This window comes from Larimichthys crocea, chromosome XI (genome assembly GCF_000972845.2).
Source record: "Larimichthys crocea isolate SSNF chromosome XI, L_crocea_2.0, whole genome shotgun sequence".
NCBI lineage: Eukaryota > Metazoa > Chordata > Actinopteri > Sciaenidae > Larimichthys > Larimichthys crocea.
The window spans coordinates 12,414,565-12,425,606 of NC_040021.1; positions in this window are offsets into that span (position 1 = coordinate 12,414,565).

Genomic DNA, 11,042 nt, shown 5'->3' on the forward strand with positions numbered 1-11,042 from the left:
AAGCAAACAGGGGTACCTAAAGTGGATATGAAACTTGTGAGAAAGGCGAAAGGCCCTATCTAGAGCTTGTGTTTGGCTTGTCCGCTATGGGCTACTGTAGAAACATGGCAGACTCCGTAGAAAAGGACCTTTATATCTATATAAAAGGCTCTTTCTAACAAAAAAGGTAACAAAAAACAGAATAATTATTATTTTCAGGTGATTTTACATTAATGAAAACATGCGTATGACTAGTATATTCCATATTCAGCCAATAAAATCCTCTAAATCTTACACACTGAACACTTTTTTACTTGTGTGTGTTTCCGGACTTTTATTTTGAAAAGGTGCGAGATTACCGTCGTTTTGGTATCGTGAGAGTTGGAGCGATTCACTTCCTGTCCCAGTCATTTTTCATGCGGTTTACACAAATGTGCGCATCTGTCAGCCAGAGGTGAACATGGCAGAGGTCTCAGAGAGGACACTGCAGGTTGCGGTCGTGGTTTCTTTCGCTGCCGGTTTCTTGGCGGGCTGGCAGGCGAACAGGATGAGGAGAAAGTTTCTGGACTGGAGGAAGAAACGTCTGCAAGAGAAACTGTCGGAGACTCAGAAGAAGCTGGATTTGGCTTGAATGGGAACGTGGAGGCGATAGGTGTAAGTCAGGCCTGGGATTATTTGACTAGTCTGCTTTGAAAATGGGTTGTGAAAATGTTAGATGTTATCCTCACCTGTCCTGAACTCACCTTCACCTGAGCTCACTGTTACGCACGCAGGCCTAGTTATGTAAGACAACTTGTTGCCCAACAGTTTGACAACACGTGAAATATTAGTGTAAACACAGGCGTCATCAATGATGATGATCACTGCAAGAAATGGAACTGAGCCTTAATTATTATCATTGGAAACACCTGTAAAAAAAAAAGTCTATTATTATTATTATTATTATATCAGTAATTGTACCCATGTCATGCTTACACTCTCCATAGTGTCTCATAATATTCTCCTTTACTCACCAGGTGTGGGGCTGCTGGATGTATGTGCTACACGTCTGTCACTGTGGAGAAGAGACTTCGAGATGACCTGCCAGTGTTTTGCACTAACAACTCCTTTAAAAGGCTGAGGACGGACTTGATATTTACTGTGGTCTGTCGGGAAAACAGTCAACAGTCTTTTCTGCCCTTGGACACTAACATGGAAGAAGTTGGAGATCTGTCTTTAGTGGTTTTCTGTCCCAGCATGTTGAAGTTTCTATCCGTTTCATATCTGGACAAATAAATTATTTGTGTTTTTCATGCGTCTCTTATTATGTTGGTTGTCGCAGCTTACAGGATTATGGGATCTCTCATTTATAACATAGTCAAAACAGTTGATAATGCGTAAATAACATTCATGTCCACAAATTGTAGGGGAGCTTGTTCAGTTACCTAAATGTTTTGACACTTAATTACCCTCAAATGTCTCAGGGCTTTGCATTTCTGCACCCCTATCATAAGTGTGTGTGAATGTATGCTTTTGAAAAATGTGAGTGCTTGACATCCTTGCATACCGACACACGTCCTTTTTTTTTTTTAACACAACAATCAATTAAACATTAGTTAGTCATGATTACTGAACTGCAGCCAATTGAATTTTAGTTTTAATATTAAAAGCTCAATTTATTTTTTTCAGATGTTTTGAGCTTAGTTGTGGCACCATCTGCTGGATGGAAATGAGAATCACAACTGAGATATCAAAGTTGTACTTTATTGAAGATTATGCCGACAGAATGATTATATCCCGTTAGTGGATATAACTTTTTTGTGACATTCTAGACAATATATGAATATATATACACCTGTACATGAATACACAAAGATGTGATGTTGCAGTATATTTTTAAAATAAAAGATCTCTACCTATGATGCATCGTTATCCTAATGAATTATATATTTTTGACAAAATAAACTTCATGCAAGCTACACTTTCTGTCTTCTTTTGCCTTGATTTGGTTAATGAGCTTTTAACCACATCTCACTGCATCTGCTGATGAAGACAAACGTGCGTTTTCGATTGTCCGTGTCAAGTGTTAATAAAGTCTGATATATGGTTTAGTTGTATGAGGTTGTGCATATACATATATTTATACTATATATCTGTTTATTAACATTATTTTAAAAGGTTGCAAAGCCATGTATATAACATGTCTACAGGTGGTGCTAGTGCGCTTTAATGCTTTATGCACACAAACAAGCTTTGGCCTACAGCATTCTAGTCACTGGCTCTGAAATTAGATCCTGTGAGCAGATCTCTCTTTTTCATCATCACCAGTCTTGCAGGTCTATTACGACTACTCAACAAGCTTTTGACGAGACCTTAAGAAGTCCCTTTTCCCGTAGCACTCAGTGTCAGTGGCTTGATGAGAAAGAAGGTGGAGAGCGTACTCGAGATGGATGAGCAGAACTTAAAATGACAGATAAATGCAAAGAATGTTTACTAAGCTTCTTCTCACCCAGGAATACAGATTTTGCAGTATGAAACAGGTGTAGCTGTCAGTGCTTCATAAGTACAAAAAACATATTTCTTAATATGTATGAAGAGATTAGTCAGTACTTTATATGACAGAGTGATCATATTAACAGAAGATGAAATTAAAGTCGACTTTTAATGGCAACCTTTAATCACTTGTGCATTAAACCGAAATCTAATTTCAAGTCATTCTAGACTCGTTGTTGAAGTTTGGGTCATATTTTATTTAATTATTGTGAAGGTATTACATTAAGTTGCATTGAAATTTCTCATTAGAAAACTGAGTGCTCACGTATTGCACACACACACACAGACACTAATCCGATCTGATTTCAACACTCTCTGCATAAAAACTCTTTTGACATTTAACAAGGATATAGAAAAACTTATCCTCACATATTTGAGGCTTAAGACACTTAAGTTACTGTCATACAATTGCCTACAGACCAGGTCATAAGACTGATCATAATTTCTTTGAAAACGCTTAACAAAAATGCATAACTTCTTAAAAAAAATAGTTAAAAAGCACAAAATATATATAAATAGATTAAAAGCCTCGGCTAATTGAGGCTTCATTTTGTAATCTAGTCACATAACCCATGGATTATAGCTACAGAAAAGCGTTCTTATGCATTTTTCAGTTTCATTGACTTTCGCTTTAAATACACTTGAATGGCGTAGCCTAGTTTTTAAGGAGAAAAGAGAGGGATGACAGACAGCTTAGCGGGAATTAGGAAGTGTGAGAGAGTGTGTTGACAAATGGTGGGGAAAATGAGTGTCAAGGGAGGAGAAGTGTGTAGCTGTTTGTGTTTTGGATGCTATTCTAGAGAGGGCGTTTTTGTCCCTCAATGTCTAATGCTGTGGCTAAATTGTGATGAATAGCTTGCTGGAGTGTGGTGTGTGTGTGCGTGTGTGTGTGTGTGTGTGTAAACGACAACTGTCTATTCCCTGTTTATTTTGTAACAAGCTGTGCGTGATTTGTGTGCAACTGCAGTGTTGGTGTGTGTAGTCTTTTCAAAGTAGATGAGAGGGGGGAAAGCAACAGAGAGGGGGGAAACAGAGAGAGAGAGACTGAGGGAGAGTTCACATTGACTGCTATGATTGATCAGATTTTTCTAATTGGCACGTAGACCTCAGAGCCTATGTCCTTCGCCTATATTGAGTGTGCTCAGTGAGTGTCATGTTTAATAAGCTTCTTGACTGGCTTTCTGGTTGTGTGATTGTGCCCTCTGGCTATAGAGTGACTGCAAAAACAGGGATGGGAGAGAAGAGAGGAGGAGGCGAGGAGGAGAGGTGGCAGGGAAGAGAAAGGAGTATAGAGGAGACAAGAAGACATGATTTAAATGGTGTAAAAGACAGGCCAAGCAGAGCAATAGGAAAAGGCCTCTGCCTAGTTATGCTGCTTTTAGGGAGAAACAAGACTACAGCTGAGTTTGCAGCCATTTTCAGCGGCTCTGTGAGGCTGTACTTGTAACACGCTCACAATGACAATGTTAACGTCTGTAAACAGATCATAAAGTGTCTGTGTGGAGAGCAAAAGAGGCGGACCACACCAAAATGCAATCTTGGAAACCATTGACTATCATCTGATGATGATTTGGCTTTTTTAAAAAATGTATCTGCATAAACATTCAGTTATCTGTTTATAGAGATTGTGTCTTTGGAAATTAAGTTGCTAATTGGACTGCAGTGGATGTCTGTCCGTAATCCATTTTCCAGATGTTCGTTGGTGACGCCGGAAGCCTCGAAACATTGGCTTTTTTTAATGTGTTAGCTGAAGCTAATGAGAATGTCATTTGTTTTGCAGGCATTTGGTCAGTCTTTGACAAATTGAAAATCCAACCTGATTACATAGCTAGATGGGAAATTAATTGATCATCAGAGTTATTACAAATATGACACAAAGTTCTACAGCAAATTCCACTTTAGAAATTTTTACCCAATATTTGAGATATTTCAGTGCCAGACCAAAGTCTGACATACTGACATCCATAAAGCCATACTGCTAACATGGCTAAAAACACAGTGGACCTCTTGATGTGGTAACAATATGACTGTCAGTGTCAGTGAAAATCAGTAGCAAATAGTTCCTCATAACATAATAATGGACCGTGAAACTGAAGCAGCTAAATGGAATTCAGCCATCATTACTTTTATTTTCAATGTGCGTTTCCTACTGTGATAACTGTCTTCTGTAAGAATCCATAATATATCAAACATTTAGCATTGAAGCCAAGATCTCTACCCAACAGAAACCCCTTATATATTTTTTGTGAAATATTCCCTTCTATCAGTCAATATTCACCAGAGTCGTGTGCATTTATGTGCAATAGGGCAGAAAAACATACCTCTTACTAATGCTTTTCATACTCATACAAATATAAATATTGCATGAGTACACACAAACGTGGACACACACACCTGAGGCTTTATCCAGCTTCAATCCCATACACCTCACACACCAGTAAGTGTTGGATAAGTAAGACCATGTCTCAGATAAGTACTGAGACTGTGGATTGCAGTAATATGCTGCAAAGAGGCTTCTATTGAAATGGTGATGTGGTCATGTCTCGCTTTATTTGTAACATCCTTTCCAAGAAGGCTTTTATGTAACGAGAGAGAGCAGCAACACCTCCATCCTGCTTAACAGTGGAGAAATTACAGTATGCAGAGAGATTTTATTACCATCATGTCAGTCCAGTCCTGCAACCACTGAACAAAGTGTTCTAGCCATACTTACTAATCAGTCTTCAATATAATTATTTAAAGTAGACCTCAAGTATAACAAGACTTTCTTTTGTTTCACATTTATTTAAAATGTTTCCATGCAACCTTCAAATAAGGAATTCTTTATATAGGACTTTATAAGCTGTAACTGATGTCTTTTTTAAAATATTTATCTAGTACTAGAATCATATTGCATTATATTGCATTGATTTGACAGACATTTTATTTACATCCCCACATACATTGGGAGTTATTTGGAGTTCTTTACCAGCTACCAAAGGACTTGTATTTGGCTCTTCAGCTGCTAAACGCGCCACTATGTTCACCAACTAACTTTCTGCTATGTATTTTGAGGTGGTGGGTCAGCATACAGTGAGTTTGCTGCTGCTGGAAATAAAGCTGATGAAAGTTGGTGTTAATTCTCCCTACTAATGACACCATCCACAATACAATATGAAAAAAAATGTATACAATACAATTTGACCCATTGTTGCTGCTCTTGTAAGGCTTTAAATCCTCTGTAGAACTCGAGGTAATCCTTAAAAAGAGTGTTTGTGTAGCAGTTTTACTACTCCGATCAATAAATGATAAATGGTTAAGTTCAGCTGTTTTCTCACCCACAGGATGATTCACACCAAACCTTTTTTTTGTTGTTGCTCAAATGAGTACAACCTGTTGTTTTGAGAGCGTGTTCAGTGACGTAATAGGTAGAGTGTGGTGCTGATAGCACTGCAGGGTTAGAGCTTTATTTCCCACTGCGAGCACCCATAATAAATGGATGCACTCAAGATGCTCTGGATAAAAGCCCCAAATGAAAGACAGATGTGGCATTAAGCTATATACAGTATTGGTACAGGCTGTCTGCCCCGCTTACATCCTCTCATCCCTCTGTTTTTAGTTCTGAGTACACTTAAACAATCTGGGCACACTCAAGGGAGTGTTTGTTGTTTACGCTTTTCAGTTATGAGGTGAAAACACTTTGAAAGCCACATGCTTTTACTGTTTTCTAAAGCAGAACTACCCCCATAAAAATGTTCTACAGTATGTTTCTGAACATGTGCTGCTCTCAAACCTTCAAACCACAGCCACTAAAAGTTTTTTCTTGTCTTTCAGTTTGTATAAAAATGTGTTCTTCTTGATAGTTGGTTTAGACTAACAAACACTGTTTGAGCCACATAATACATACATTTATATCCATCTCAGTGATGATTTTATACAATTCTCAGCTGAATTTGAATATGATCTAGTTTTGACTTAGACCATATCTCACTCTGAGCACAAACATTTTCATCTCTGAAAGCAATTAAAGCACAGCCATCTTACAGGCGGTTCCACTAGTTCTGTGAATATAAGAATAATTATTATTATTATTTTTAAAATCAGAAAACCTCTGAAATTTTTTAGAAAGATCGAGAAAGTTTTGAAGTTTACTTCAGAAGTAAATGTTTGGGGACTACTTTTGAAAACACAAAGAATAAAAAAAAATAATAATAATAAAAAAAAAAATCATGATGCAGTCTGTGGCCAAGCTATGGCCCTGTGAGACTGCAATGCTTGTTTCACAATAAAACAGACTGCTGCATGGATAAAAATGGAGACACATTTTCTATCTTGAAATCCTTACCACTAGGGGCAAAAATGTAACATTTGGCCTGATGGTGGTGCCACAAAATTGATTATGTTCTTACCTATACACCTACAGTGGGCAACAAGGTGTTTTGAGTCTTGCATGGCAATTTTCTGTGTTTGCTGGGGTTAAGATAGATAGCTCTAAAGGAAAAAGACACTCATGTTGTGTATTAACTGTAAGTTGCATATAGACATAAACTGACAGCTAAGATACATAATCTAAACTGCACTTCATTAACCTTTTAGAAACAACGTAACTTTCAATATACATGTAGGAGTAAGCTTTCTATTTGGCCTGACAGTGGCACTAGAGGAAAGGCAAGAGAGTGATCAAAATACTGACCAGCCAACCAAAGAGCATCACCATCCTTAGAGCTACACCACTCATATTCTAAAGACCCTTTAACAATACACTGCATGCGATCCATATTATATTTACACAGTGCATGTTATGGTTATAATTATGGCAATATGCTTCTTTGTCTTTTTTGTCGAGAGTTAGATGAGAAGATTGATACCACTCTCATATTTTACCACCTGCAGCTGGCTTAGGTCTGATTTCCACTGCATCTTATGGCTCGGTTCAGCTCGGCATGACATGACTCGACACGACATGACACGACACGACACGTCACATGACACGACACGACACATGATACGACTCACTTTGGTACCAGGTGCTTTTCATTTTCCACTGCAGATATGCCCCTCTCAGTGTAAACAGGATTCCCATCTAATTGTCATAGCGACACACAGTCATATTGCTGTGACAACATCTTTAACAATCAGGGGGCAAAATACAGAGGAAGCAATGGGAGCTTGGCTCCTCTTAATAAGACATGAGTCTTATTAAAAGCTTAGGTATAGTTGATACACTGGGAACAATGCAAAATGCAGTTTTGGATATCTTACATCAGAGCACAGGCGGCACACGATAAAAGGCTCTGGCTGCTCTAAGTGACAATTCTTTCTGTGCTTTCCCTTTTACATCAGCTCAGCTACCTTGTAACTTCAACTGAGGTAATAACAAAAAAAGTACTAGGCAATATCAACAACTTTTGCCAATGGAAAAGCAAAAAAGAACAGTTCCAAGTGAGTGGAGTCAAGTAGAGCCAAGCTGTACCATGCAGTGTAAATGAGGCATTAGTTTAGCAGATAGAGCTGAAACAGGGAAAAAGCCTGCATCTGTCCAAGAGTAAAAAAAATCCACCTGTCAGCACCTTTAAAACTCACTATATAACATTTAGTTTACTGAATGCTGCTGTACAAAAACATAAACAGAAGTATAAAAATGTCTGGGTTTATAAACTGCTATTTCTTGGCAGAGTACAGTGAAATCCTGCAGTCTTGATATCACTTCTTTGAGGTAACTAATTCAGGTATTACGGTGACTGAACGTTAGTCCAACAACACCTGAACATTCAACAGCAAGACGTAGTGTAATGACGATCTGAGATCAGTAGGAGATCTGCCATTCATCATCCCCATCAACATGAGTCTGAATATATTTTAATTATAGTGTTTTTTGGAAACTGTCCTGAGTTTGTCGTGTTTTATGGTCTCGCGGTCTTTCAAGCAGCACATTTAATCTGCTGCTGATGACGTTGTTGTAGTCTGCAGACTTACAACTCGCCTTTTAGGAGTTAGCAGTTTTGTTTGGGTATTTTGTGTGTCAGCTTTGTCTTGGACCACACTGGTCGTATATTTGTCTCATAAGCTACTGTATCTGTTGTATTTTGACATAGATCACCATACACTTTTTAAATTCAAGAGCTTATTTATATATCCAAATACACCTTATAGGGTAAAATCTTCAAAACATCAGAACGATACATTAAAAACACACACAAGACTTTAGTTAAACTATAAAAGCACTTTCAAAAAGGTGTCAGAGTCTTGTACGTGGGTAGGTCAGTGCAGTCACAGATGTGTTTGGGGAGAGAGTCCCAGTGGGTGGGGTCAGCTCTGCAGAAGACTGTGTCGCCCCAGGTCTGGTGCTTGGTTCTGAGGTGGAGTCAGGAGGTTTGCATTAGAGGTGAGAGGCTGCAGGATGGAGCAGGTCTGTGAGGAGGAGGATTTTAAACTGGATCCGCTGTGGGGCTGGAAGCCAATGGAGGCTTTGGAGGTCGGGGTTCATGTGGTCACAGGTGAGCAGGCGAGCAGCAGAGTTGGAGTTTATTTAAGATTTTGGATGGTGTGCCGTAGAGGAAGCTGTTGCGTAATAGTCTCCTCTGGAGGTGACAAAGGCAAGAATGAGGGTTTTGCTGCGGAGAAGGCGAGTGATGGGTGGAGTGGAGGGCTATGTTTTTGAAGTGGAAGTAGGCAGTTCTGGTGATTTATGATTTTGCAAAGACTGAGTATCTTGCAGGGTCACTATTTTAAAAGACTGCAGCCCGATTCATTTTGAGATTATTTCCCATCCTGCACCTGGTGGAAATTTACAAGAGGAAAAGCTGTTGAGCAATGAAGCAGAAACAAAAGCAGCTTTTGCTCACAGCTGTCCTTGTGTGTGCATTTTGAGGGCTGCAGCAATTCCACAACTCCACCAATTTCTCCTCCTTTTAGTCCAAGACAACCAAGACTTCACGTTCTTGTGCCTCCACGGAACTGGCAGTTTAGTATAAAATGCCTGCTTCTTGATGGTGATAGAGAGAGAACCTATTGTTTGAGCTGAGACTAAAAACCTCTGTTAATATTAAACATGTTCATTTTATTGGAACATCAAGAAAAGAAAAAGACCAACTCGAGTTTTATGACCACCTTACACCAAATGATGGAGATAGCAAGAGCACACTAGAACTCAAGCAGAACTTACGGTTAAATCGTCGACGAAAAGTCGTCTGGTGTAAGGCCAGCATTACCCAATATCACCATATTTTAGTTGTACAAAATTGTAAGGGTTAAGCTGGGATTGAAAGGAAGTTGATTAGCCTATTATGTCATCCAAATCTGAATGCCCCCTCACTTCATTCAGGCACTGCTGGCAGAAAGACAAACTCTTCTATTAAGGAGGAATCTTAAATCAAGCTTTTCACAGCCCTTGTGGTCGCACCCCGGAACAAGAGTAAGTACATTTCTATATCACTGCAGCAAGGTGACAAATGAAACCACTAGAGGTCCACAAAAAAAAGTGGGTTTCAGGTGATTTTTTTTTGTAGTTTGTCTTTAAGATAAGAGCAAGATGAAAAGCCTTTGGTGAAAATGGAAACTCGCAGCAGAACATTGATCAGAAATCCTTTTGCCAATTGTTTTGCCATAGAGCTAGTCCCTGTATTAGCAATGTCAGGCCACCTGCTGTTTCATTTATTAAGTAAACAGTCCGTAAAATTATTAAACAGTCCTTTTTGTAAGTATACGTGCATATCTGATATGAGGACAGGCTGACAACTGCAGTTACTGAGTGAGGTATCCAACTTCGGTTTATTTTAAAGAGATCTAAACACTCAGACACTCCTAAAGAAAAATCCATCACATTCAGTGTATTCTGCATTCACTATGCGTCATCTATCACATTTTTTGCACACTTGGCAATTACACCTTTTTGAGGAAGTTGCTCTTTGACACAGGCCATAACCTTGGTATAATTTCGGCAGGCCTGACAAATTAACCTTTTAATGTGAGAAAGTGCACGTGTATGTGTGAACACTCGCGCTTGTGTGTTTCCCCTCATAAACATGCCACACGCACAGTCTCAACAAGGGCAATGTGCACAGACAAAGTCAGCTCGTCGATGGAAACTGCTTATTTCAGCTGATGGAGAGTATAATTCCAACATTGGAATAATAATGATGGCATTGTAATTCAGATGGATAGGGTAGAAATTAGATTCTGCGGCTTTTTGCATATTGTCATTATTGAGTTCTGCACCATTCTCTCCGTGAAAGTGAAATGAATTGAGAGGTGGGATGGGTTTACATGTCTAACTTACTGAAGCGACACACAAGTCTCACCTTGCAGCAATTTGTGAGTCTAAAGTGAATCTAAAGTGCATCTTCATTATGTCCCAAAATGAAACATTAACACACACATGTGAATTTATGTATTTCCACAGACACACAGAGCCACCCTGTTGGTATGAAACCTGAAAGTAAATGACTGCAATCACATTAAACACCCCGGCAATTACAGTGAGAACAAACACCATTTCTATACTGCATTGCTCATAATGCCACTTCACAGTACGCCCTAATTGTGCTCCATTT